This window comes from Pseudonaja textilis, chromosome 1 (genome assembly GCF_049901715.1).
Source record: "Pseudonaja textilis isolate UNSWEBS1 chromosome 1, rPseTex1.2, whole genome shotgun sequence".
Lineage (NCBI taxonomy): Eukaryota > Metazoa > Chordata > Lepidosauria > Squamata > Elapidae > Pseudonaja > Pseudonaja textilis.
In genome coordinates this window covers 300543632-300566880 of record NC_141990.1, presented here as the reverse complement: position 1 = coordinate 300566880, position 23249 = coordinate 300543632, and the positions used below count along the sequence as shown (strand labels likewise).

The window sequence follows — 23249 nt, the reverse complement described above, 5'->3', positions numbered from 1 at the left end:
CCCCAGAATACATTTTTTTAAGGAGATGACTAGATTCATTTGGCAAAGATAATAAGTGGTGGTGAATGGGAGAACATGTTTCATTTGGCATAAGCAATGAGAGGTAGTGAAGAAGAGCATAAATAATTCACTTAACATGGATAATAAAAGACAAGAAATGAATATGTCTTGTGAATAATTCCCTCCCCCTCCAAATTCTCACAGGCCTGGGAAGAAACATGATAGAACATACTGAAGTATAACATACTCAAATGGTGATTTATTTGATTGTATATTTATGTATTTATTTATTCTATATTTATTTATTTTAAGTATGTATTTATCAAATTCCTATAGCCATCTATCTCATGAATGTGACTCTGGGAAGCTTGGAAAAGGCTTCTAAGAATATTATGAATAGTCAAGAAGCACAACGAAAGATCATAGGATAAGTCAATATAGAATACTCCCTTGAGACACAAATGACTACTCCCAAATTATTATTAGGCATCAGATACATTATATGAAGACCTAATCTTTGGAGGTCAATAATACTGGGAAAGATAGCAGAAAAGAGAAGAAGACAATCAATAGCAAGGTGGATGGACTCAGTTATAGCAGTAATGGGTACAGTATATCATTAGAAGGTCTGCAGCATCAGGTTGGGAATAGTCTGGAGAAAATCTGTCTATGTGATCACACTTAATCAATCAATCAGCAGAGATGAAGATGGTACAGTGTTGGATATTTTCCCAATAACCCTTTACATTCCACAGTATATGCTGTGAGTCACATTTGTTGGTTTGTTTGCTTGTTCATTCATTCATGAAAAATATTTGCATAGCCTCCAATCTTGTAGGCCAAACTCTGGAAAGCTCACAACAAAAGAATAAAACAATGCACAGTTTACAAATGATGAAAGTAGAGAACAACCAAACCATCCATAGTGCACACTATGAGATACTTGGAACATTACAAACCAAAACTTCAAATAGAACTGGGCAGAATCCCAATGGATTTAAAGATATAGAAAAGCAAATTCTGATTTAATGGGGTGGGGATTCTGAGTGATAAGAGCTGTCAGACAATAGAACCAATTACCCTAAAAATGATAGGCTACTCCTACTAAATGTGCTTAAGCAGAGACTAGGCATAGACATCTGTCAGGGATATTTTAATTTGGATTCTTGCACTGAGGAAGGGGGTGAGTTCAATTGTCTAACTGTAATGGTATTCTCAGAGCCTATGAAACAGAATGTCCATTTTATATTACAGGACCAGAACATCTGCACATTCCTCTCATACCAGGGAAGTGACTAGCAAGGTCCCCAGTGGATTGAAAGCAGTTAGCAAGAAGTTCAAAGAACCTCCAACCTTCCTTTACAGGTAAATGGAGCTCTAAATACATCCACTTTCCAAGATTATGTAACCTAACCTTTTTCCTTTCAATAAAATCTGCTTAATAAGATTATTATGATAATAGTTTTGGTTGTGAAGAGCTGCTAGAAGTGTGATATCTATGATTAATTTATTCTACAGTGTGAATTGAGTTCATGTATTCAAGTTCTAGGCAGTCTTTTTTTTAATTTTATTGTTTTTTTAAAAAAAACAAACATAAACAAACAAAACATAAAAACATCAAGCTGTCTTCCATAGGTGTACATACAGTGTGCCGGTTGGTTTACAAATTGTTTTGTGCTTCCATTTCGTAGTCTTCAATTACATTACATATAATCTCATATTATCAATTGAAAACTAAATACTTTAGTATCATTATTAATCAATCATTTGACTATACTTTTATTCATTCATATTTTACAAGATAACCATAATTTACTTAATTTATTGTATAACAGTTTGTATTATCATCCCAAATCTATCCTAAAATTATTTTGTAATTATAATAAGAAAAAAAAGTACATCTTTATATATTTATTATTTTCTAGAAATCTACATATTTCATTAATTCTAGGCAGTCTTAAGGTACAACATTGGCAGGTTCTCAGCACCAAGGCCCTGTCTACACCAGTCCTGCCAGATTAAGCAGAATGAGACATCCACCTCAGATGGAGTGTATTGAGTGGTAACAGAAGAAAAGGCAGCAGCTCTGCAGGTGATTTCCTCTCTTGAAACTTTGCCTGAATCTCCCTAGATATCCTGCCATTCCTTAAATTGAGAGATGTTGTCTTATCATAAAAGGAAAAACGAACTTGTAATTGCCAGTTATTTTTATTTTCTTGTACAGAAAGAGAAAGGAAAGGGGAAATTGCATAAGAATACAAATTAATTTATAGTACTCAAAACCAATGATGTGTGTGTGTATGTGTGTGAGCTTGTGTGTGTGTGTCATATTGCAATTACATGATTAGTATTTCAGTTGTGTCACATAAAAGTAAGAGAAATAACATGTACATTTAAATTCATGTGTACAATTAGATTTTGTCAGAAAAACATGTAGGTAAACATCTTGTTTTTCACTTCAAGGAGCAAACTTGATCCAAGCCTGCCTATTTGTAATTCTAATGAAGTAATTGTTTTGACGTACCCATAGTGGAAAAAACGCAGCTTAAAAATACAGCATCTATGAAATGTGCACAAGTGTGATCATATTGTTGCCAGTGAAACTATGCAATTATGATACATATTGATTTATAGCTGTTTGGTTCTTATATAAAGACATGTCTATATTGTTTTCTTGGTAGCACTACACAAGTATAAAAATGAGCGTGCATGAAAGATGGAGTGCCCGTGACAAAGAGAAGAATAAACTACATTTATTCATATACTGGGGTTGCCTTTCATGTATGCCTTTCCCATCCCTTTTTTTCTTTAGCTTTTAAATTTTTTATAAAATTTCAGCAAAGGGGCTTTTAAATTTTTTATAAAATTTCAGCAAAGGGGGGAAGAAGAAGAAGAAAAGGAGGAGGAGGAGGGAGGAGGAGGAGGAGGAGGAGGAGGAGGAGGAGGAGGAGGAGGAGGAGGAGGAGGAGGAGGAGGAGGAGGAGGAGAAATTGTTAGGGAAAAAGAGGGGGAAAAAACAAATGACCTAGTTCCCAGCTACACACAAGCATATCCACTAAGCTCTTGGGAATACCCAAGTTTTCCAAAATATAAGCAAGTCAACTCTGTACTGAGGACTGAGCATACTTACTGCCCTCCACAAGCAGATTCATTTCATCTTTCTATTGTTAAACTTCTTCCTCACAGTAGCCCAGGCTTTTCCAACCGAGGCTACCCAGAACTCTCTCTCACAGAATCAAAGTCAACATGTCTGTAGATTGAGTCCTGGGAGCTGTAGTCTGGACATATCTAAAACATTCCTGAATGAAATACGCTAACATTTTGAAAAAATGGCAACTCTAAACATTTTCTTTTGGGAGCAGGAAGTGGAGGAGGAAAAATGAGATGTGGTAGCAGTGGAAATAGTGAAAATTTAGCTGGAAAGATATCTTCTGAGATAAGCTGCACTAGAAAAACAAAAGCATGCACCAGAGCCATCAGTCTTCCAGCTGCTTCTTTTGGAGTTTTATTACAGAGTATCTCTCATATAGCAGCAGGTGGCACTATACAGCCATGCTGGAGCATGACATGAACTGTAGAAAAATGGGATTGAAAGTTGGAAAAGGTTGTGTGTAAAGAAAAAAGATGTCTGAGAATATCCTATTATATAAATAAGTGGTTGCAAGATAAATCGCAAAGCAGTACAATGCAGCTGCAGAAAGAAAGCGAAGAAAATTAACAGAACCTAAATTTCCAAGTCACAAAGACACAAAAGTGATATTGTGAGAAATAGGTTCAGAGGTAAGCATGAAATACAGTCACTTATGGAATGTTTAAAGTAACGGTATGTCTGTGTGTGGAAATGAGAAGACTGGGTATGAAAACACAGCTCACTTGAAGGACTTTTATGTTAAATGCAATGTCTCCTATGAATTAAGATTGACTCTGATGTCAGATGGACATGGCTGTGTAGTTTTCTTGCAGCAGTATAGTACCTGGTTGCCATTTCCTTCTTCTGTGAATGCTGGTTATAACAAAATAACAGGGTTGGAAGAGACCGTGAAGGTCTTCTCATCCATCTCCTGCTCAGACATATAATTTCAGATAAATGATTCTCCAATGATCTTTTCTTAAAAACCTCCAGTGATAAAGCATCCAGAACTTCCTGAGACAAGTCGTTCCACTGATTAATTGTTCTCACTGTCAGGAAATTTCTCCATAGTTCTAGATTGGTTCTCTCCTTGATTAGTTTCCATCCATTGTTCCCTGCCTTGCCTTCTGGTGCTTTGGAAAATAAGCTCACCCACTCTTTTTTGTGGCAACTCCTTACATATTGGAACACTGCTATCATATCGCCCCTATTCCTTCTTTTTGTTAAACTTGGCATACGTAATTCCTGCAATAATTCTTCATATGTTTTTGCTTTGCATGTTTGTTTGTTTGTGTGTGTGTGTGTAGGTAAGTGAGTGCATATGTGTTTATTTCCCAGTCTACCCTTCAATCCTTTGATTTTCTAATAGAAACCCATCAAAGTATGTAACAAGCTTTCAGCTGTTTTACTGTGGTCAGTTAAGGCTTTTTTTTAATCTACTGTAGGCTATCAAGCAGAAGAGAGCAATTATTTACTCTACTACCCTAGAAAGCAGGGCTAGATCCCATAGGTTTAGTTATTGGTTAGCAATTAAAGGAACTGCAACTTAAAGTGCATTAACAGGAGCATAAAATTCATGTCACAGGAAGTAATTGTTCCATTCTACCCTGTCCTGGCAGACCCCTTTAAATTACTATGCCCAGTGCTGGATACCAGTGTTTAAAAAACGGTGACAAATTTGAGGGCTACCACGATGCTGAGAGGTCTGGAAATTTAGCCTTGATGGGAATGACTGAAGGACCTGGATAGCCTTCAAAAGGGAAATATGAGAGCAGTTTTCAAATATCAATGGGGTTGTAACATAAGCGAATGTGCCTAAATGCCCAAAACATTTTGGGTTAAAACTAAAGGTAGAGGGTCCAGGTTGGACATCAAGATAAATTTTCTGACTGTACAAACTATCAGGTGTTAGAATAGGATGTTAAGTGAAATAATGAATTATCCTTTGTTAGAGGTCTTCAAAGATTCAATAGTAGCCCCTCAGACATTCCCTAGTGCTTTCTATACTGAACAAAAGTTGTATTAGATGATCTCTAGGGTTATGCCCTATTTTATAATTCTATGACAAACCTGATGATATTTCACCCTCCTTAAAAGTGTTATGATCACTTCCTAAATGAACCAATTTCCTCCATTCAGTTAGTTACCAAGGAACCAAATGGACATGGAACCAGCCCATTGATTGCAGAGCTTGTGTCCACTTCCCTAAATTCCACAAGCTTAAAACTACTTACTGGGAAACTATTGGGATATTTTTTTAAATTACTTTTATAAGTGAAAACTGCTGGTCTACTTGACCATCTCAAACACTGAGCCATACTGAATCATACCCCATGGATTGGAAACAGGGAATTACCTCTACGGTCCTGCTTCTCTAAAATATTCCAATGAATTTTCCAATGATATTTTGTTTCTAATTTAGTAGGGCTTTTTCTATTTTATGTTCCAACTAGTAAGCAAAGGCCCAGTAAGGCAAATGTTTATGTCTGTAGAAAACCCTGAACATTAGCTTTTATACTCCAATTTAGCAACGTTGCTCTAACTCAAAATACTTTCAGAAAAACATTGTAGCCCAGAGGACATATGCATAATACCTGATGAAATTTCCCTCCCCTCCCATTCAATGCACATGTAAGTTATTCAGTGTATGAAATGCAGTCACTAAGAGTTATTTTTAGATTTATTTCATCTTGTCAACCCAACGAGTCCAGAGCTACTTTACAATACTTTGAAGGTTAAACTGGTTATAGAGAAAGAAGACTTCTGCTCATTGCTGCTATAAAAATGTCATGGAATTATTCCTAATTTTACCATCAGGTTAAAAGAAATCTCCTGGCTTTTTCTCTCTCTCTTGTTTTAAAGGGGGATAATAAATTCAAAGCAATCCAATGCTGGAGAAACACCATTTGTTAAAACAATAAAGGTTGATGAATGGTTGGTTTGAGTCAACGTTGGATGAGTTGCATAAGGATTATAAGAAATAAAATACAACACATGTGGGGACACTAGGCTACTTTAGGTTGGTTTATAGTAGCCATTCAGCATTTCACTTCAGAAAAATCAGAACATTTAATCATGGTTTCTTTTCAAGCAGGACCTCATTGCTTTCATTGGAATGACAACTGCATTGTTGAGACATTGTGCCACAAGTCCTGTCCATCCAGACACCCTTTTTTGTAGATACTGATGTTTTTTTCATTGATACATATATTGTTGGATGTGCATTGTTTTTTACATTAGTGTCATGAAATCATTATGTATTACAGTTATAAGAAATTGGACAAGGGAAAACAGTACTTGGAATTTAGGAGCACTCAAAAATGGCAGCTATGGGCAATTTGCCTCTTGTAGAAGCTCTGGTAGGCAAAGATTATTACAAGGTTTAACAGAAGATGAATTTCATCTCTTTCATACTGTCTATGAATCCAGTAGAACTTTTCTTGGTTCCAAAGCCATTGTTGCAAATAATTACTGGTAGCATTTAGTTTTCCATTTTTAATTATAAGATCTTTTTTGAAAAAAAAAGTCAGATGGGGTTGTACCCCTAAGGAAATATTTGAGAGAAGAATGATGTCTGTAGGCACTATATACCCGATCCCCACACTAAACCACAGTTCCTTTGATGAGGCGGTCTGGTTCACATGTCCTAATATTAGAAAAATCCTCAGATGGTGGGCCGGGCAATTAAAAATCTGTGTTCTTTCAGAAGCTGTTAACTACAGCTCCAAGCAACACCAACAAATAATATACAATTGAGGAATGCTGCTAACATTCAGAAGTATTTTGAGAAACATGGGTGAATTTTAATCAAGCCAAGATCCAAACTCTACTATGAAGGATTAGGTTAGGGAGATCCAATTTATAGAAGCAACATGACCCAATTGTGATATAAGTTCCATCCTTTTTTCATGTATGTGTGAAGTTGTGTACAAAAAGTATAGAGCTTGTGTCACAATAGCAGAGTTTGCTTTTGTCATTCTGACAAGTTTCCAGTTCTGTACATGGGATTGAATGATATAAAGTCTAGCTGACTGATTATGATAATAAAGTGGAAGATCCTTCTTAAAAGCTACAGGGGGAGGCCTCCAACTCAATAGTCATTGGATTTGGTGTTGACTAACAATCCCATCTGAACCTCACATTCCACTTTTGGAGTAGAGTTTTTGAAATATAGCCTTTACAAAAATGTTGCATATCAGTCCTCTTCTGAGTAAGCTCATTTAAGATTAGATTCAAATTTATTTCTAAAATGACTTCTTTGTTCAGTCCAAGTGTGTTTCATATTCCTGAAATATGGAAACCTGTGAAGTTTGTAGTGCATATATCAATACTTTCCACGTTATTAGCAGCCATTCTTCCAAGATAATAGAAATCCCAAAATGGATCCTTATTAGGTGAATCTCAGATCAGCTTGACCTTTGTCAGGGAAGAGAGGAATTAATACCTGAATTATGCATTCTTGTTTTTTTTTTGTTTTTCCCCTGTCCCCCTTCTCCTTCTTGCATTGCATCTAAGGTTTTAGTATTTAAGTAAAGCTTTTGTTTTTTGAAACTTGGAAAATATTAAGTAAGTGGCATGCAATCAAAGATATTCTATGAAGCAGCCAGTCATATGATGTGATTCTTACAATAAGCAGATTGTCTTCTTCCCATGCATGGTTGTTTCTACATTCATTATGGACAATTAAGAAGCTGTCAGCAATGATAATATAGGAGTGCTCCTTCCAGCCGAGCCCCAGACAAAATGCACATGTTTTTCTAAATTTTGTTGGGCTTGTTTTGGCCTGCTGCAGAGCTTGAGAAACACTGCTAGAGGGCCACCCTATGGTGACTCCCAGCAAAATTAAACTCATTATGCCACAGTTAATCTCACCTAACCTGTTTTTGATTTGAGACAGCAGAGTTGTAATACCTGTTCCAAGCAGCTTGTTCAACAGACTAATCCACTGGACTGGTTGGCATAGGTCAGCATTGGTGCAATTGGTTTAATTTGTTTTCTGTAAGATTAGGCTGCAGTGTTGGATGTGCTGACACACTTAATTCTCAGTTTTCACTAAATAATTCATGGAATTATTTCACTTAATTTCACGGAGTCATTTCACTTAATTTATTTTGAATGTGATTGATGCTATATAGTTCCTACATAAGAGTTAGAAGGTGGGAGGTATATATGTTCTGCGATGAACCATATGAAAGTTCTATGAGTTGTTTAGACAAAAAAACATAAAAAAGCCTTTAAAAATGAAATATATAGTGGAAAGGTAGGGAATACCTTTCCAAATCACATCCACTAAAGCCAGTACAAATATAACAACATGCAAAGTATTTAAAGGGAAATACATTTATTTGTTGATTAAAAGTATAATATATTGAAAAAAGACATGAAGGAGAAAGTAACAAAGTCTGTGTTGCAGAATAATAATCTCGTCTTTCATAGGAGCTTGTCAGTTAATAAAACATTCAAAATATCATTTTAACTGTTAGTTTTTTGTTCCTGAATTTGCAGAGCATTCCTAATCAGATTCCCAATCTACCTGGTTCCATTGAATTTTATAAACTTTATAGTGGACATATGACAGCAGTTTCCCCCTTTAATTTATTTATGTACAATTTTCCATGTCTTGATTTATTTAGAAAATGCATTAGAATACTCTTGACCATTAATTCCAACCACTTCCAATCAAGTGCCCTGAAAATGTAGACTATAATTCTCATCATCTCACCATTTTCTCAGTGATTGGAATTATAAGATTTGAAGTCCAACATATCTGAATAGCACAATGCTAGGAAAGGTTAATTTATTTCTTTTTCTATTCCAGTCCTACAAATTATTATCTAATAAGGCTATCATAACTAAGGCCAAAAAGAAAAAAAATTCAGACAACCTCTAGAGATACAGAAAACCCATGACTCTTTCCTGAATTCTAATGGTTGACTGGATATTTTCATCCTGTAGTCCTAATCAAATGACTATTCCATTATATAGCACAACATTATATGATGATCCCCTCTTAATTATGAGTTTTGAGGGCAGTAATAATACCTTACAAGAGCATTCACAGCAACTTCTGGATTCAAAAGTGTATTATCTTCAACTCAAATTCATTTGGTCATGTTTTCTTCTAAGGAGTTCTGGGAAATAAAGCTACCGGAAGGTACATGGCAGCAGTCCTAGAAATCCAGCTAGTGCTCTCTTCTCAAACTGATTCCTAGATTTCCTAAGGGGAACAAAGTACTAAAGAATCCATTTAGTGCAGGATGCATATATTATATATTTGTGCTGTAAAAGTGCTAGGTAACCTGGTTAATGAATTAATTGATTTTCTGGGTTTTCACTATACATTGGATCAAAAACTGATCAAGTACATAGGGTTCAAAACATATATTGAGTTACTGGGGGGGAAAAAACCTAATCAAGATTAAGACTAACTAAATTAGCATATTATATAAATGTGTCTCTGACTTGTTTCATTGTATTGTGTCAAAATAGCCAAGACAGATCTCCTTCTCTGATGAAAGCTGCAGCTCAAAAAGCTCATGCCTTTCAACAAACTGTGTTAGACGGAAAAGGTTATACCAAATTCATTCTAAATTTTGGCTATGATAGACAAACATGGCTTTCCTCCCTTGACACACGTTTATTGTAATTTGAGAAAATGACTGATGAATAAATGAAACCCCTAGCATTCCTGCTCAGGCCAGTTCAACAGGAGGTACAACTAATAACTAATGTTTGATGTGACTCGCCACAAGTTGTAAAAATTGTCACCTCGTGTTGAATGAAAAAAAAAAGGATTGGGTAACTCTTTCATCTTTATGATGTTTTGCCAAGAGATAAAGAAAATGTCACCACACCTTTGTACCCCGGTATGAAACTGAGAGCAGCAACAGAGTGGGAAAGTGCAACCCAGTGCAACGTATTTTCTCTCCTGATTCACTTTTTAAGTATATATGTTAACAACCTGCAGTCAAAATCAAAAACATCACTTTTCTGGTTTTGAATGTGGAAATAAATACATTGCAATTCATCAGAATGATTCATTCAATGATTCATTCATTCATTACAGAATCCTAAATATTACAAATTAATAGCAATATATTAAATGTACATGCTACCCAACTCTCAGAAACTCTTGAGATGTTGAAAATTCTTTGCATAACACTGACATAAAAATGGATTGTTCAACTCAATTTTCTGGGTTTGTACCACATTAACTAATTACATGAGAAACTGGGTTGCCTAACATGCTAAACTGAAATATGTTGGCCAGGTTTTTTGTTGTTGTTGTTGTTCAGCAACCTTCTACACATTTCTTTCCCCATACTCCCAGAAAAAAGGGAAGATAACTTTCTCTATATTTATTACATTGTATACTTTTTTCTTCTCTTTTGTGGAAGGGAGCGGGAGAATAGGCCCATTCACATAAAGTTGTAATCTAAAGAATTCTCTTACCTGGGAGTATATCTGATCAAAATCCAAGAAAACAAATTTTGAGTTGAGTTCTCAGAAAGAAAACACTTGGATTCCAAATAATTTATTCTGCAGTGGCAATGTTCTGGAGTTAAGTAAATATATCATTTGAACAACACAATGAAAATTACCTAGGCACCTGCAAAAGTAGACCTCCAAAGTGAATACCTGGTATTTTTGATGTCTCTGAATATTTATTCCACTAAAATCAACAGAGGCTTTATTCTACAATAAATAGTGTAGGTGACACCAGAAGCTGTCAACCTTAGATTTCTACCTTCAGTGTCAGAATCTACAAAACAAAAATCTTATTATCTGTTTTGTTTTTTTTAAATTACTATCCTTATCTTGACTTGAATAGCTAATTTGCTGGCACACTGAAAGATATTGGTGATCTCATTCTATTGCCACAGCTTGATAACCTGGCTTTTCATATAGTGAGAATTGTTTTATTTTTGATTTAGAATAACAAAGAGCTGTCACTAACATGAAACCAGATTTTACACATGAAATAAATTGTCCCATCTATTCCTTCTATTGGACTTCTTTGACCATCATGACAGCAATTTATAATGATTACGTTTACTTCCCTGCAGTTAGTTTTCTAGCGCTGCTTAGTGAACAAAGTGCTTTCTATTTCATTTTCTTTATTCGCCTGTCCTATTATTTTTGCTTTCTCTTTGCTCTTCAAAACTTGCAGTCATCCTGGGAACTATAAATTTGCTTTTTTTAAAAAAAAAATGAATTGACATTCTCTGTTTTAAAATTTTCTTTTTGTTTGTTGTTTGCCCCTTTGACTCAACATTTTTAAGAGGAGAAGTTGTTCTGAGATTATTTCTCTCCTTTTTTCTTCCTGACTCATTCAGACTTTCATTGGCTTATCTTCAGGATTTGCTGGGGTCCCTGCAGATGAACCTAGACGGGCCCTTTCACAAAGTGGCTTTAAACCTTCCCCCCACCTTTGCAAATGATTGACTCTCTTCCTCTAGTGACAGCAGCTGAAATCCGGATTGAGTTCGTCGTTTTTCTCTCACGAATTATTCCCCTTCCCTTAAATCCACAGGGTCATTTCTTTTCCATCCTGCGACGCATAGGCCGTCCGGATCAAGTGGTCCTAAACATTTCACAATTATGCTACAGAACTGTTGAACTGTTAAGAACCACTGCACCCAGCAGGCTTAGAGAGCTTGGAGTTGGAAGGACAGGGCTGGGCTGGGCTGGGCTGGGCTGAAGAAAGAGGGAGCGACCTCCCGCCTGCTCCCCCCGCTCCCCAGTCCCGCCGCCAACCCCCCCACCAAAAAATCTCACAAAACCGCACTTCACGTTTCTGCACCTCCGCGACCTGCTAAGCCAGACGAAAAAAGGAGGGGGGGGGAGGGGAAGCAAACAGGGAAAAAGAAACGGCGGAGGCAATAAAGACACCGCAGACAAGCCTGCCTTGGACCCAACACCTCGCAGGCAGCGCCACTTACAAAGTGCCAAGAAGATCCAGGCGAGAAGCGCGCGCGCTCTGCCCCTCCGCCCCATACCCGCGCCAAGGACCGGCCAAGTCAGTGGTGGCGGCGGGAGGTGGGGGAATGCCGGGTGCGAGCCCGGAGGAGCTTCTTTTAAATTATCCTGCCGGAGCGTCGAAAGTCGAAGCTGGGCTGCCCTGTCAGGTAGGGAGAGGTGGGCTCGAGCCCAGCCGGCTCCTCTCGTTCTCTCCTCGCCGTCCCAAGTTGAGCTCGAGGTGCCTCAACCTGCTCCTCCTCTTATATACCCGCCCGACTCCTTCGCCGTCGCCTGCAGGGGCAAGCAAGAATGCGGCCCGCGCCCCTGCCGCGACCAGTTTTTCCAGGCGGCCTTTGCAACGACAGCAAGCGGGGTGGGGGTGGCGGGGAGGTGTGGAAGGGTGCTGACGGGGTGTGTGTGTGTATGTGCGCGCGCGTGTGGTTTCTTTTCTTTTTTTTTTCCTTTTCTCCACAGCGCTCATCTGGGTCGGTGTAAACGTTAAGCAGGGAGCGGGCCGGAGGCAAACCTGTTCTGTGGCGCGTTTGGGCGCCTCCTGCTCTCACCCAGGTGCGCTCCGAACAGTCTCGTCATTGGGAAAGGAGGAACAGCGACAAGAACAAACAAACAAAAAAAACACACAAAACCGCTCAACAGGTTGGGCCGAGACCGCCTTAAATCGTAGGGGAAGCAGGGAAAGGCGGCGGGGGGGGGGCGAGTTTCTCAGGAAAAGCCAGGCTCCCTCCACCTTGGCTGTCTCGCACGCGCCGGTGCGTCCTTTGCCGGCATGCCGGAGAGTGAGAACCCTTTTTCCAAGTCCGCGGAGGAGCGCTGGGCTGAGGTGACAACGCGGTAACCATGACGCTCAAACCAGCGCGGGGACGGGGGCAAGGGGCTTAGAGCAAGCCTCTATTTGGGCGCGGGCGGGGGGAGAGCTTAATGAGAAAGGCAAAACAATTCCATGAGGACTGGCCAGTTGATAAAACTCTGCAGTTTGGTGGCATGAGGTGGTGTGACCTGGGAAAGGGCCTGCCTGACTCAGTCCAAGTCCCACCGGTAAGTAGAAAAGTCACCGTTCGAGAATCACTTATGAACGTGGCTTGCACAGTTTTTCCAGCAGCTGCGTCTCCACCCTAATATGAGAAAATCTTCACCCACCCACCCACCCTTGCCTCCACTAGTGCGCAATGATATACACAGAATGGAGCCTTCTTCATAGGTCCACTGTTCAGTTTTCTTCACAAATGAGCAATTGACGTGGATAATAAAACCGAGACCTTTTGGAAATGAGTTAGTTAATCAAGCCAAAGTTAGCCACCTTTCTGGATCCTTTCTTCTATTGTCAATATGGTGGAAAGGTGAAATTTGTGGCATGTAGCCGATTGTGAACCTTGTATGCCTGTAGCCTTTACATGGCTACAAAAGGACAGGTGCAGCCCTCAAGATTTTGGAAGCAAAATTACCAGAGTTCTGTAGCATACAAAAAAATCCATATCTCACCCCCTTGAATCTATATATGTATATAAAAGCCAGCATGATATTCAGGTAGTTAAATAGAGAAGAAACCAGAATAAATCTGCACTTGACCATGGAAATTACTACGTAAGTTCAGGCAAGTCACTGTCTTTTGAAAAAGGATGGCAAGTGCATTCACATGAACACAGAGTGATGATATGGGCTAGGTTTTCATAACATACAAGGTTAAAGGTGTTGATTGGTTTGTAGTTCAGTATGATACAGCTAGCATGAGCCACTCAAGCAGTCTATTAGTTTCACTGGGCCAGAGAAGGCTGAGAGCATTTCAAGTCATGCAGGCATTTCAACTCTTCTGGAAGTGACTCAGTGGGTGGAACCAGCATTAAGAGTCATTCAGCCCTTCCTCGGTTCAAAATGTGGCTGGTATAAAAAGAAAAAAGAAAAAACCCAAGTTGTCAAGCAGGGTCATCCTATAAGCATTAACCTCCCGCTCAGCCTACACTCAGATAATAACATGCTTTTGCAGAAAATAATACATTCAGCAGCTGAACATGAATTGCCTTCAACACGAACCAAAATTCTAAGGCAAAGTCCCATTCTATTAGGAGCACAAAGACTTTCTCACATGGACAATTGTACGGAATGCAGGAAAAGCAAGCTGACATAACCTAAGTGTAATCATTAGAGGGCTGATTAGCACACTGGATTTGAGAATGTTCCAATATGGTAAATGAAACTTCTCTCAATTTCCACATCTTTCTTAGTTCATCCTACATCCAAACTTTATAAAACATGCATGCATTTTAAGCAGTTAACATGCATTTTTAAGAATTTCATGGTTCCTCTTCTTGACACTGAAACTGTTTTGGAGTAAGATGTAATGATCCAACACATAGCGTGACAATGGAGACATCGCTTTAGGAAATCCCCTCTAGGACAACAGGATCAGGCTATGAGTAATAGTTTTTGCCAAAGCTTTTGGTAATCCCATAGGCATGTCTTGTATAATTGACCTGTTTCCTGAGCACAGAGACTACCTTGATTTGTTTTTGTGTTCACTTCTGTTAGTTTTGCACTTGCCTGAAACTGGCACTATCCAGAGAGCTTAAAATCAAAGAAAGGCAGAAGATGTGGATTGCTATGAAAAGACCAAAAAAAAAAAAAAATCAAGTACATATTGTAATCTATTACTATCATAGAGAAGGGCCTTTAAAGAGATTTTTTTGGACTCAGCCACCAAACAAATTTAACTACCCTTGATTATAATGCCCCTTGAAGTTAGAATGAGGATGGAGAATCATGTGGTGTTTTACCTTAGGCAGAAAAATTGGCATTTTACACGAACCACAAAATTGTAAGTAAACAATTGAGGGAAGGAGGTAGTTGTGTTATACAGCACTGCCTGCTTTGCAGATAAAAGTTTGTTCCTGGTACTTCTAAAAAGCACAGCTAGGGAAGATGCATAGATAGATTGGGTAAAAGTAAATAAAGTGGAGGTGGCAGAGAGCTTCTAACCAGGCTAGAAGAGTTAATATGGCTGTGTTCCAAATTGGGCAAAGTCTGAATCCAGGACAGGGAGCAAACAGATTTTATTCACCTGAGACAGGATGGAATGGTGTTTACCCACCTTATCTCTGTTCAAAACTTTCTGTGAGTTTCTGGTCTGGATTTTCCATTCTGCTGAAGTTTTGATACAGCTGGTACATTTAAAATGGGAAGTGTAAAACAAGAATTTTTTTTAAAAAAAAAGAATGTTACGTGCATAAAATGTCTTGGTGGAGAAGTGAGGGGAACGATGGAAGGAGAACATTCAATTTAGGGAGAATATTAAATTTAGCAATCAATTCATCTGTCCTGGACTCAAAATGGTTCTTGCAATCTGACCATTGTGAGTACATACCAAGAAAGCCCTGTGGATGAGTGGGGATATTATTGGGTCAGTGGTACTCAAGCACTATAGGGCAGTCAAGGAAAAATTTTGAGATAGGAAGAATGGTGGCAAGTTTCAATCAAATGCAAGCACAAAATGCTACATGGAGTTTTGTGAAGTCCAACAAAGCCTTAGCAGATGGTTGCTAAGATAGGATGGGATGGGACAGGGCAGGGCAGGGAACGACAGGACAGGACAGGATAGGATAGGTGCTTATAAGATGTTATGCCAGGCTCAGATTAACTATTCTGACTTAATTTAGAGGACAAGGAGTCACTGTGCCTTAAAAGGATAAACAGGAAAGTATTAAGATGTGTATTTCATAATAGACTTGTCATTCCATTCTCATTTGATAAGTCAGTGGGTCAGCCTGTTCCCCACCCCCACCCTTTTTTTACACATGGTTTAAAGAAGTCCAGCACAATCATATATTAAAGTAGCTTATGTCATTTTAGGATGAGTCTCTCTGCAGAGAGTATTTTCTAGAAAAATTGTGCATAGTTCTTCCTATTTAGACTAGAGACTTCATTAAATGAACCGCAGTGGCATTGATAGAAGTGCTGTTACAATGAAAAGGTATGTTGGATTTTTTTAAATACAATTTTGTCTGCAAATGTGCACAGGATTGAATGGACTTCCCTTCTATATGGCATACCTGGTCCAGATTTAAAACATGAAATTAATAATTTCCCTATTACCAGTTTCTGGAAAGCAAAGATCAACCTTTTCATCCTCTTTTGTTAATTCCATTCTAGCTGAGCTCTCTAGTTAATTTGACAGTCCCAAAACATCAGTGAACTCAATCTTAATCTTGTCCAGTTACTTTCCCTCCATTCCATTTAGTTGTATAGAGGACTGAGCTTGAATGTCCCTATTTATGTAAGCAGCAGCATATTTCTAATGCTTTGGTGCACAAATGAATCTGACAGTTTTTCAGATTGGAAGTACCTTATTCTCAGTAATACATGAAAGCATTGTAAGTATACTCGGAGAAAAGATATGTTTCTAATGGGAAAGAGGTTCAGGAGGACCAGTTAGAGCATGTACTGTGAATCCCAAGAGTGTGGTAATTCATACTGTGATAAGATATTATTTTCATTCAGAGAATAACCAACTCTTGCTTTTAATTATATACCAGCATCATGGTAGATGTAGAAGAGGATGTTGCCCTCTCCCTTTAAGGTCTGCCATGAAGGCATTATAGTGGGAAGAGTCTGATATACCAAAGATACCATTGGAGTTCCAGTAGATCCTATAAAGGTGATAATTCAGGCCTGGATAATCTTAATCTTACTACTTTGCCTGCCCTAGTCTGAGAATACTTCTTCATTCAGGGCACCCTCTACCAATAAAACCATAGATGGTAATGAAATTTATTATTTCTGGATTTTCTGTAGCCTATTATCATTTTTTAAAATTTCCTCATGTCCAATTCTCGGAGATTGCCTGGACAAGTCCATATTACCCGTACTTTTAATCAACCAATGTACAAAGTTGCTTTTGACAATATATTATTGTAGCTGGCCATTGGTGCTGCCAGCAACTATTTTGTGATCATAAATCCCTACTGGCTCCAACATTAACCTTGAAATGGATTGGCAATAGAACATAAAATAAATCCTTTGTAAAGTAGTGTAAAACTACTTTTAGTTTCCCATCTACTCAGACCAGATGGGAAAGAGTAGGTTTAAATTAAAGAAAGTATGTTTTGGTCATAGATCAGGAAAAATATCTGTCTTGGATTTATAGCTTTGGACAGTATATATAGTCTCTCTCTCCCCTTTTCCCTTTCCAAATTATTTACAGACATTACTTTGCCACACAGAATTCATTGTTTCTAGTGTCCTAAGTTTTACATATATCAAAAGAAAAAAGAAAAATACTGTCTGGGGATCCTCTAGTCTGCAAATTTTAACTTAATCCAGAGGTGTGTGTGTGTGTGTGTAGGATGGGTAGTATGTTTGAAAGAGGAGTTGTGCAGAATTACCACTTTGGTTTTGCCTATGGTCTACAGCAGCTTCCTCTTCATAATGTAAATGGGATGCTAACCATCCCCAAGCCAATGGCTAAGTAGCCATTCATCATAGCCAATAGTCCCTTGACCTCCTATGACTCATCCTTAAAATTTTACTATAGCTCTTTGAACTGATGTCCTTTTAAAAGAATTACCCCAATATTTAGTCTTCAGCTTAGAAAGATGTGTTGATGGGATGTCTGATATGCCCCAAGAAAATGTAGTAGTGATAGCATTACTTACTGGTAACTCTTTCAACCAAATCTGGATTATGGAAACATGTGGAGGATGTTCCACCAAAGGGCAACTTATCCAATTATAAAATGCCAGGATCTCTGTTCCAGTCACAAAACACCCTTTCTCCAAAAGACAAGCAAGCAAGGTTACAGCCCAATCCATTCTATTTTCCTTGGGATGTTTTCTTTTCTGTCCTACTGTATATTTGGCTGTTTTCTGAGGTGGGCAGATTTCCTTTTAAAACACTAGACAGTAGCCATCCAAGTTTTATTATTATTCTTTTCTAAAAATGCATAAGAGACCTAGAGGCATATTGTACTTGTAAATAAAGTTCATGCTAGAAGTTGGCACTTTCTTTGCAGCATGGCCAGATTCCACCTAATTTTATTTTTTAATTAAAATAATCTATTTAAAAAGTCAGATGGGGATGGCAGGGGATTTGTTGGTGAGGCATTGACTGTCATGGGCATCAGGTATCCTATCTCTGAATTAGAAAATACTCAGATCTCTTCTTGATCTCCAAGGTCCTTTTTGATCCTGTGAGTTTATGATTCTATCAAGGCAGGGTTTTTTTTCCCAGTTTAGCAAAAAGATTCTACATCAGTTGCTACTATTACAGCAGCCAAATATAGTGTCTGAGTAAGGGAAATAATGGATTTGACTAAGATTCTTCATGCTAGAATCCCAGTCTGCCTTTCTCACTTGTTAGCCTTTGATATGTTAATAACCCCATGTTAGCTGAGAAAACATCTGTCAAGTAAACAAAAGTGGAATAATAGTTCATGAAACACATATTAAGAAGAGAAATACAGGTGAGGTACTATCTTATGCAAGCAAAATTATGCACACATGTACAATAATTGAGACTGCACCCATATATTGTTTACTTTGCGATTTTCAATTATAAATTGTCACTGTCCTGGACAGTTTAAATTGTGTCTTCAAAGTCACCCTCTTGTCTGGCTTTCTTTTGAAATTATCTTAAGATTTTATTTGTATACTTTGCTACGTAGAGTATATACGCACACACAAATAAATCAAAGCAACAAGCATATCCAACACGTCTTCCTCTTCTCTTCATAATAACAAACCTGTGAGGAGGGTGTTGGGTTGAAAGTGAGTTGCCCAAGATCAGCCAATTGGCTTTCATGGCAAAGACAGACTTTGAATTTATGGTCTCCTGCTTTCTAGCCTGGTGCCTTAACCACTAGACTAGCCCAAACTGGCCTTTATTTATTTGCTGGAATAAGACTAGTCAATTAATGGATGTTGAAAATATAGCAGATCAGGCTTTTGTGGGGGGGGAGGATTTGGTAGTAAAGTTATCAACGACTTGATATCAAACCTGAATTTGGTTTGTATGGTTTGGAGCTTAAACTATAAATTATAATGTGTGTTCAATAGAAGAGAATATACAGTATGTAGTTCAGGCTTGCACAGGTTTGAATAGGCTGTTTGGAGCAAACCCTATACTAACTAGCACTGATCATATTACCTGATCAGAGAATGAAATGTCTGCAAGCAAAGAGCCAAACACAAAGACCAAGGAGGACTCTAATGTATGTTCAAACAAAAACATGGGAAAAGCCAAGCCTTATTCAGGATAAAACAAGTCTGTGAAATAAAATTCAGGATTATCAAGTCTGAGATTCTTGCATATGAGCAAATTTCTCTGTGAAACCATGTAATCAATCCAGATTACAGCAAGGCTTTAGTTACTGTTTTTTGTTATCACAATTGTTGCAGCATCATTTTACTATTTAGATGAGGGGCAGGGAGGTCAATTCTAAAGAAAAGTTCAAAACCTGCCTTTGTTGATAAGACACAAGGGAAAAAAACATGTCTGAGTGTATCCTCTTTGTTGAAAGTATGCAGAAAATGATTGTTAGTGTTATTTTTAGTTATGCACCATTAGCATCCTCCTCAGCTGTCTACATGTCCCAATCTTCAAATGCCCAGTGAAAAGGTTTATTTGTTGATACCTTTAATTTGCATTGAGTGATCTTGTGAGAAGCCACCAAAATTGCAAAGCATTCAACAGATTATTATTCAGTGGAAAACAAGAGATTCAGATGAGCATGTTGCATGAAATCAGCAGTATGAAAAGCCACTGCTCCGGGCAGCTTTGGTTGCTTGTGAGTAAAATGGCATATTGTCTCAGACAACACACACACAAAATCACTTCATGCTGAACAAATAATTTCCAAAATATTTTATTGAAAACCATAGCAGCACGTCATTACATTTTAAAGGTTATAAAGCACATAGTTCTACTGTATTTGGCATGTAAGTAATTTAACAGAGGCATTAGAAATAAGAACTCACAATGCCTACTTGAGAAACATGAGAAATAATCAAAATTTTATTAAGTTGTTTTCAAATTCATATAGTTATACCCCATATCAGATTCTCTAGAAGGCTGATTAATTTTCATTTCACTACCTATAGAAACTTTCAATTTATTCATCTGCTTAACATACTGATATTCTTTGATTTCTGAAATCATCTAAGTTTCCCCTCACCTCCTACAGTAGGAATCTCTAAATTCATGCTAAGATTTGCTTTACATGTATCAAACTGAACATGCCACAAAACACCACAGAATCTCCTCACCATACAGTATTCCAGACAGACAGATCTTTTTTCAAGATAGGCCAACCAGTTTTTCCATTTTTTTCAATGTTTCAGGGGTATGAAAGAATGTATGAAGCATCCTCATTCAGGGAGGATGTTCTCAGTTCTTACTCACCTGGGATCTGCATGAAGTTAAGATTCCCCTCTTTCCCATCCCCACCCCCATTTTTTTCTCTTTATTAAAACTTCCGAGTTTTTTCAAGATTTGCTTACATCTTTCCCCATTATTTCTCAGTGATCTTCACAAAGGTTCCAGTCCTCTTGGCAGTCCATCTTCAGTTCACATATCAAAAAAAAAAATTTGTTGGGAAATCTACTATTCAGTTTCTAACACAATGGCCAATAGCTGATCACGTTGTTCCTTAGAATGCTAAAAGTGGAGTTATGCACTTTAATTCTAAATTTTATTAAGAAGGGTTGATTCACACTATCTACCACTGAATTACAGCAAATAGCTCAAGAGATCTCAATTGTAGAGAGAATTGCTTTGAGTACAAAATAGCCCTTCTGAATCTGGAGTCCTATCATTCCCAGCCTAGTATTGCCCATGGTGACTAGGGATTATGGGAATAATAGTCCTGTATATTGAGACAATCAAAATTAAAGAGCAGCAGCAGGAGGAGCAAAGGTTTCAACTCCTATGGATTACAGATTAACAGAGTTGGAATGGACTTTGTAGGTCATCTACTCCAACCCCCTGCCCAAGCAGGAAACCCTATACCATTTCTGACAAATGGCAGTCCAATCTTGAAAGTCTGAAGTGATGAAGCTCCCACAACTTCCGAGGGCAAGCTGTTCCATTGGTTGATTGTTTCACTGTCAGAAAATTTCTCCTTATTTCCAGGTTGAATCTCTCCTTGTTCGGTTTCCATCCATTATTCCTTGTCTGGCTTTCAGGTGCTTTGGAAAATAGCTTGACCCCTCCCTCTCTGTGGCAGCTCCTCAAATATTAGAACACTGATATCATGTCTCCCCTGGTCCTTCTCTTCACTAGACTAGATTAGACATAAAGTCCTAGTTTTACCAATGAATACTAAAGTGTGATTTAGTATCATGTATTACTTCCTGAAAACAAAATACAATCTGACAGGCTACTATGGGAATACAGTTTGGATCTATGATACCCTTATAGGCAGACTACTTTTTTTTATTAAGGATTTGTTGTTGTTTTTAAAAGACAGATATAAAAAGAAATCTCCATACTAAGTTAATTCTAAACATCATAAGCATTCAATTGCTTTTTCCAGTAGGTTGTAGAGTTTGCACAAACAGTGCCTTTCTTCCTCACAGTCACTAAGGAACATCATGTATCTAAAGTTTTTTTTTTAAATGACAGAGAAGGAGAGAAAGAGAGGAGGTTAGCTGTCTGAGTATTACTATAAAATAATACCTTCCTAGTCTTAATATCTGCCTTAAAAGGTAGTCTTTGACTTACACTCGTACATTTAATGACAATTCAAAGTTACAATGGCATTGAAAAAAGTGATGCATGACCAGTTCCCATACTTACAACCGCAGCACCATGGTCATGTGATCAAAATTCAGGTGCCTGGCAACTAGTGTGTATTTTTAATAGTTCCATAGTCCCAGGCTCAAGTGATCACCATTTGCAACCTTCCCAGTTGGCTTCTGACAAATAGCGTCAATAGGGGAAGCCAGATTCACTTAATGAGCACATGATTCATTTAATAATTACAGCAATTCACTTAACAACTGTGACAAGAAAGGCTGTAAAATGGGGTGCACCTCAATTAACAAGTGCCTTGCTTAGCAATTAGGAAATTTTAGTCTATGGTTGTATATGAAGTTGTATCTAAATTGCAGTGTGGATCCTGACTCTATCAGGATCATCTGAAATACTACATTCTGTCATCTACTGCATTTTTTGTTGTTTTATTTTTATCTGTGAGTCTGCTTTCTCTCCCAAGTCATTCCAGAAAAAATATTTACTTCTCAAACTGAGAACACAAAACACCCTCAAAATTAATTTTCTCTCTGCAACATAATTCCAGTGCAAAAATGTTGCTGACAATTTGGTTGCTGGAATAGACAACTATTAAAATGCTGATATCTATGTATATCTCAACATAATATACAAACATATATGCTCGAAACTTTGCTTATGAGGGCTTTAAGACTATTTCATATCCAGAGAAAACTAGAAACCATTTCATCATGCCTCTGAAGCAATGTGAAACTTCTTCCACATTATGGAAGGAGCCATTTTTCTAATAACCTGAAACCCCAATGGGGATTTTGCAGACTTTGTTAAATGGCTATAAAGAAAAAGAGAGCTGTCAGCAACTGTGCTCTGAAGAGGGAGTTTCAGCTAATCACAGATCCACAGCATGAGTACCAACACAACACACTTTTTAAAATCCCTGTTCCATTTCATTTCATTCAGAATTTAAATCTGTCTGGGTACGTTACCAGAAAGTTTTAAGTAGCTAGGAAAACAAACGTGTGCCCACTGTTGCCCTTCTAAAAAGCTGATGAGTATAGCCGATTTGATTCTAGGGACCTCCTGTCTGAATGTCATCTCTGAAATCGGTGGTTTCAAAACTGAACACCTTGAGGATCTGGGACAATACATACCAGGATTCTGAGTTTCAAGTGGGAAAGGAACTACTTTTATAATTTTGTACAGATTAGAAAAAAGAAGTATCCCAAAGTCTGTTTCAAGAAGTAGACTAATCTTGCTGAATCTTGTTTTTTAAAAAAAACCTCGGAGAGACACCATCCTTGATCTAAGAAAGCAAACTAGATTATTCCAAAATGGTTTAAACCTTTGCCTTACCCCCAAATTGTCTGTTTCTGTGTAAAATATAATTGCGTGAGGATTGCAATACACAGAATTCCCACCAGAGGTG

At 37.9% G+C, this 23249-nt stretch overlaps 2 protein-coding genes across 3 annotated transcripts in view; one reads left to right on the top strand and one right to left on the bottom strand.

Annotated features, from left to right (window-relative positions):
• XRCC3 (X-ray repair cross complementing 3) overlaps positions 1 to 23249 on the top strand; it is a 624633-nt gene that overhangs the window by 318513 nt on the left and 282871 nt on the right. The gene's annotated exons all lie outside the window — the stretch shown is intronic.
• Positions 19943 to 23249, bottom strand: part of ASPG (asparaginase) — an 83548-nt gene continuing 80241 nt past the window's right edge. For both annotated transcript variants that reach the window (XM_026698577.2, XM_087922236.1), the window contains one exon: positions 19943 to 21690. The gene's annotated coding sequence lies outside the window, so the exon portion shown is untranslated. The remainder of the gene's footprint in view (positions 21691 to 23249) is intronic.